This window comes from Vanessa cardui, chromosome 28 (genome assembly GCF_905220365.1).
Source record: "Vanessa cardui chromosome 28, ilVanCard2.1, whole genome shotgun sequence".
NCBI classification, from domain to species: domain Eukaryota; kingdom Metazoa; phylum Arthropoda; class Insecta; order Lepidoptera; family Nymphalidae; genus Vanessa; species Vanessa cardui.
In genome coordinates, this window is record NC_061150.1 from 6,015,692 (window position 1) to 6,022,745 (window position 7,054).

Below are 7,054 nucleotides of genomic sequence, written 5' to 3' on the forward strand. Positions count from 1 at the left end.
CAAATGAGCCGCAGTAGACAGTCAATTGTTAAAAAAATAATTACATTTCAAAAAAATATTTTTTATTTATATGATATCTTTAAAAAAGTCTATGACAGATGTACTGCAGATGTGCTAAAAAATATCTACGACTCCTCAGCTTTCCGATAAGGTATAATAACATAGGTTATTATTCGAATTCTTGGAAATAAACTTTAAACAAAGACGCCCGAGTAACAAGCGTTAAGCCGCTCGCAGCGCCTATTGACCTGCAATGAGTGCGAGCGGGACATTTTTCAATGAAAATAGGTACGAGAGGGATATTTAAAAACTATTTTGTTGTCTCCATGTAATAAGAATTGATAATTTACTACTTTCGCAAATACTAATGATAAAACAACGCTTGAGATTTTGAGTCAGAAAACAACATAAAACAGTCCAAATACATAATAAATTAAGATTAAATTCATGTTTTACCTTAAATCATTTTCTACATACCCTCCGCTATTTCGCACACATACACGCATTCTTGTTCTTAGGCCACTTTTCACAACACCAGTCGTCAGTCAATTTCTTATTTTGTTAGCTGCGTCGATAATTTTTTGTTTTAAAATCTCAATCGATTTTTTTTCGACGGTTCTTTATACACCAAACTTTTCATATAAAAATCCATGGGGTTCAAGTCTGGACTCCTGGCTGGCCACGGTATGGGTCCCCCTCTTCAAATCCACTTATTGGGATAATCAGTATCTAACCATTCCCTGACACTCCTTCTGTAGTGTGCGGGGCACCCATTATGTTGAAACCACATGTTACGAATAAGGTTTAGTGGTATGTCATCGAGCAAATCAGGCAAATTCTCGATCAAAAAATTCTCATAGGTCTCTCCATCCAAATTTGGAGGAAAAAAAAAAGGCCCGATTAAATGGTTAGATATTATTCCCATCCACACATTAAGACTAAAACGTCTCTGCGAACCTTTTAACCTTTTTTTATTAGGATTTCTATTAGATTTCGGGGCCCAATAATGTGTGTTATGATAATTAGTTATCCCGTCTTGGTCGAATTTTGACTCATCAGTCCACAAGATTCTTCTAAATAACAACGGATCTTCTAAATCTGCGTTGAGCATAAATCTACAGAAGTCTAGTCTCCTCGCAGCATCTCCTTCTTCGATGATATGTACTGGCGTGTAGTGGTAGGGGTAGAGACCAGCAGTATGCACTGTAAACCACACTTTCCACTGTGAGAGGCCAAGTTCTCGAGCAACAACATTAGTTGACGTAGTGGGATCGTGTCGAAATCGTCGAATTATCTCATTATCTTGCTCTTCGTCGTCGTCATGAATTCGTGGTCACAGTTGCAGTACCCATAACAAATCGGAATATCAGCATATTCTTCATTTGTAAAGGTCGTCATTTTCAACAGTTCCAAATCAGAAGTACAAATCAAGGTCCAGTTAACAAGCACAGTCATCAATAGGAAGTAATAGTCCAGAACACAAGCCAAATCGAGTAAAAAACCACTGAATAAGGAATTAAGGAATTACCAAAAAGCACAAACAATAACAACAAAATAGTTTTTAAATATCCCTCTCGTACCTATTATCATTGAAAAATGTCCCGCTCGCACTCATTGCAGGTCAATAGGCGCTGCGAGCGGCTTAACGCTTGTTACTCGGGCGTCTTTGTTTAAAGTTTATTTCCAAGAATTCGAATAATAACCTATGTTATTATACCTTATCGGAAAGCTGAGGAGTCGTAGATATTTTTTAGCACATCTGCAGTACATCTGTCATAGACTTTTTTAAAGATATCATATAAATAAAAAATATTTTTTTGAAATGTAATTATTTTTTTAACAATTGACTGTCTACTGCGGCTCATTTGGTATCGTTACTGGCAGTTTTGTAGCTCAAAATAATAAAGCAACTAATCTTCTATCCAAAAATAGCAAAAAGAATACAAAATTAGGACACAAAACAAAAATAAAGGGCCAATCGACAAAAATTCTGTAATTTTTATAAAAAAAATTAAAAGGCCCATAACTTGAGAAGGGTTAGGTTAAGGATATGGGGTTCCATAGTCAAATCGGTTAGGAATGATGGTATCTATCCTCTCTTAAAGGATTTCGGTCGACTTAACCTGTAACCCTGTATATGTTTAAAAAAAATCATAATTTTTTATTGTTATTGCATCAAGTCACATGTCTCAAAGAGGCTCTGTACCCCCAGGGGATTTATCAATATGCTAAGTAGGCTGGAGCCTAGGGCGGCAGATTTAGAGGGGCGCCAAATGTAGCCCAATCTGAGGGCACGGCAGTGCCCCAGCCAAGTCTCGAGCAAAACGGGCCCGGCCGTACCATCTTTTCTCGAAGCGATTCGCGGCTGTTTCGCCCCCCCTATATCTTCGAAGTGGACAAAGCTAGGAATTTGAGAGTTCAGTGACTAATAGTAGGCATTAGAACAAGCTTAAGTTTGAAATTACTCGCCAATTGAATAAATAGTTTAGGATTTATGATCGATCAAAGTTACACCATTTTGACTACACAACATAACACTCACTGACTCACTGACCGATCATCAAAAATCTAAGGTACTTCTAGCAGACCCTCAAATTTTGCATCAAGATAGGTCATTAGCCACATATAAAGGAAAATTTATAAAAACATTAAAAAATAATATACCATAGAAAACAATTTAATATTTGCGATTTGGCAAGAACATTGTGTATGAATTTTGACTGCATTGTTAACTTTGTTCGTTGTTTAAGTATTTAATTGCATGAATACATACATAGAATAGAAAATAATAATATAAATGTAAAACATAGACTATAATTAATGCAAATTAATACATAAAGTTCATAATTCTTTCAATTTTATCAGCAATGGCTGAATATAATCGACTCCAAAGTATATATCGCCCAGACTTGTCTACCTTAGAAGTAACGAAGCCTCAGAGAAGAAATAAAAGAGATAGAGAATGGGTTCTAAGCAAAGCAGTAGCTGAAGTCCAAGAAATTATGAGGTCACCTAAAAAAAAAGAAAGAAATACACTTACAAAAAAAAATGAGATCCCACCAAAAACATTAAATGAAAAAAATGCCAAGTCTCTCGATGCAGTCTTTCCATCGTAAAAAGTTTTGAGGTCTCATAGAAGCCAAGTCCTATTCAAATTTTTATGTACTTATAAATCAACATTTAGTAATTGTATCAATAGTTTTCTTTATATTATAATTATAATGACTTGGCAATAAATCTTGGGAATTCTACCCAGACCCAAGACAACATAGAAAAATAATTAACTTTTTCTTCATCGACTCGACCGGGAATTGAACCTCGGAGTGGCGTACCCATTTAACTGTACAAACTACTCGATCACGGAGGTCATGATTTTTTTTTGGCATATGGACCACCTGATGGTAAGTGGTCACCATCACCCATAGACAATGACGCTGTAAGAAACATTAACTATTACTTACATCGTCAATGTGCCACCAACCTTGGGAACTCACCTCAGGCGCACACACCCTTCAAACCGGAAAACAACAATACTGAGTACTGTTGTTTGGCGGTAGAATAACTGATGAGTGGGTGGTATCTACCAAGACGGCCTTGCAAAAAGCCCTGCCACCAAGTAAGATGATGCCTCAAAGTCAAAATCAAAAGTGAAGCTACTACCGGTTCGGAAAGTAGATTCTACCGAGAAGAATCGGCTAGTTACTCTTTTTTAACATTTAAAAAATACAAAGTCATGTTAGTTAATAAAATTATTTAAATTAATATATCCTGCCTGGAAAGTGACAGGTATTAATTCCACGCTTTTTTTATTATCTATAAAATCTTTTATCGAGTAATACGCCTTTTTTACCAATGTATTATTTAATAAACGATTTGAATTTACGAAGAGGCAAAGTTAAAAATGTCTGCGGAATTTTATTATAGAAACGGATTGCCTTGCCCCAAGAAAGATTTATTGACTTTGCAGAGTCGGAAACTTGGCGTTATAAGCTTATCCTTACTCCTAGTGCATATACAATGATTATCACTGATTTTATCAAAGTGATCAATGTTACTGTGAATATACATATATTATAAGATATTTTTGTAAATATATTGCGACGCAACAGTGAGTATTCCTACTCTGTTAAAAACATCCCGAAGAGAGTCTCTAGCTCCAAGATTATAAATAGACCGGATTGCTCTCTTTTGAAAAATAAAGACAGATTCAATATCTGCAGCGTTACCCCAAAGTAATATGCCATATGACATAATACTGTGAAAATAACCAAAATAAACTAAACGAGCGGTATCAATATCAGTTAATTGTCTAACTTTTCTAACCGCGTATTTGCGGAGCTGAGTCTTCCTGCTAGGGATGATAAATGGGGACTCCACTGAAGTCTGGAATCCAATTCTATTCCCAAGAAGACCGTCGTATCGGCTACATCAAGCCGGCCACCGCTTAAAGATATATTATAATCTTGCTTTCTAACGTTGGGTAGGGTTAAAAATAAAAAATTTTGTTTTTTGAGCATTCAAAACCAAATTATTTACTTTAAACAATCGTGTATCTCTGTGATAATGCACTGTTCATACCGTCATAGTCAGTTTTTTTCCTTGACCTTAAAAATCAGTGAAGTATCGTCAGCAAACAATACTATACCTATCACAAATACCTTAAACATTGTAAGGAAGATCATTTATATATACTAGAAATAGAAAGGGACCCAAAATTGAAACTTGTAAAAAAAACCTTATGAAAAGAAGTATAACTCATAAAATGACTGTATAATTATAATGGTCCTGTCCAAACTTGTGATCGCCTCCGTACACATCAGCTGTTGGTTCCCATGGCTCGAATCCAAAACTTGACACAGCGTAATTGTTACAAAAGCTTTGAAGTCTGTAAGTTTTTGATATAAACCAAACGAAAATAATATCGATTTAAGACCAAATATTGGGAAATCAAAGTATTTACTTGCAGTTTGAAGGTGAGTGAGCCAGTGGAAAACAGGCATGAAATACATAATGTATTGGTTGTTAAGGTCAGCAGCGATGTATGGAATCGTTAGGATTTCTAAAGACTTTCTAAGTTAAAATATTATTTGTCAATTAACTAGCTGTGCACGCCACATCGTCCGCGTTTGTATTTAACAAAAATTTACTATCGTAGTCTAATTTACTCCTTATTGCATCAGCTTTCCATAAATGTCCCTGAATCAGCTATCTGCCAGTGAAAGTCACGTCAAAATCGCTCCAGCCGTTCTCAAGATTAGACGGAACAAACAGGCAGTTACAGACGAAAAAAAATTAAATTTGTTATATTATGTACCGTGTATACACATACATATGCATTTAGTAAAGAGCGGTTATTTTATTATTATTTTTTTCAATATCATTTGAAAAATATAATAATATATCATAACTACTTTTATTTAATTCATTTATTTCTTTATTATTTATTATCAAGATGAACCAAAAATATGTAGCAGTACAGCTATTCAACAACAGATGGCGTTAGAAATAAAAAAAATAAAAAAGCTAACGGTAAAGTAACGCGTTGATAATATTATGATAAAAAACTATTGTAATTAGTTAAAATGTATTTCATTTAAAAAAAGACATAATTTTTAAATTTTTAATTATTATATAAAAAGGTATAATAAGAAATGAGTATTTATTTAAAAATAAAAAATAAATGTATTAAATAGACGTTTACAAAAGATGTCAAAGAATATTAAAATAAAATAATAACGATAATTGAAAATGAATAAGTTTTACAATAACTTATCGAAGATATTTTCTAAAAAACGTAAATGTAAGTTTTTTTTTTTATTTATTTACTAATATTTCTACACACATTGTTTATTTCCAAAGAAATAGTTCATATGATAATAGGCTATTTGACAATGCGAAAAATAAATTGTGAATTATTGTAATCAGTGTATATTATGAGTTTAAAAATGGTTATTTAGGTACTAACGAAAGTTGAAAATAATTTATTTATTTAATATTTGGGAAACAAACAGATTTAAAATATAATCTAATTACATAATTCAGTTTAGATATCACATTATCCAGTATCACATAATACTTAATTTATTAAAAAATCCATAAATTAAAATGCATTTTTTTTCAAACGTTTGTCACGTGACACAAAACGCTCCTGGATTGGCCGGGCTTATGATGAAGACACTTTCTTGTAAACCTTGCTTTTCTATTGTACGACCACAGATTAAAATACAAGAAAGTAAGTCACCGACCTCATTGCAGCGCCATATTGTCCAAGTATCGTTATTTTTTAATGTTCCTTAACTTCTACTAAATAATATAAAATGGATTTTAAAAACCAGTCAAATAGCCTATTTTATACAAAACTGTTTGTGATCTTGAATTCATGCACATTTGAATTTAAAAAAAAGTTATTGTTTAGTTCGCAGATTTTACTATTAATTATTAATTCGGTATTAGGCTGCTTTTGTTATATCAAGTCGTTGTTAGAGACTCGACGTGAAGGTGGATTGGGAATATGCGTGAGGACTTGTAGCGTGACTATAACATATAACTGTGACGTGACAATAACTTTTTTGTTAAATTGAAACGCGCGAAAAGTCGCGGGCACTGTTTTTTTTATCAAAATTTCATATAGAAAAAGGCAAAGGTATCATAACATACAACCAAGTCGTCACTACATAACCAATAAAAACTTTTACTTTTAAATCTAAACTAATTCATTTTATTTCTATTTTTTTTTCAATATATATCGCCAACATCAAAAATTACAATCAGCATCTTCTGTAAATCTAAAGTTACACTTGCGTTATTCGATGACTTTCAAGTTGCTTAATTACTCAGATGTAGCTGCAGCTTAACTTAGCCTACTGTATTTATATCATATGTAACATTACAGATACGAATAATAAATTATATTCAAACAATTCATTTCAAAAGCCGAACAATGATTCAAAAACTAAAATTGACGATGAAAAGAAGGAAAAAAATAATATAGTATATGTGAAAGAAAGAGATGAATACAAATCCCTTCGTTCTCTCAAAACTATGAAAGTTGGAG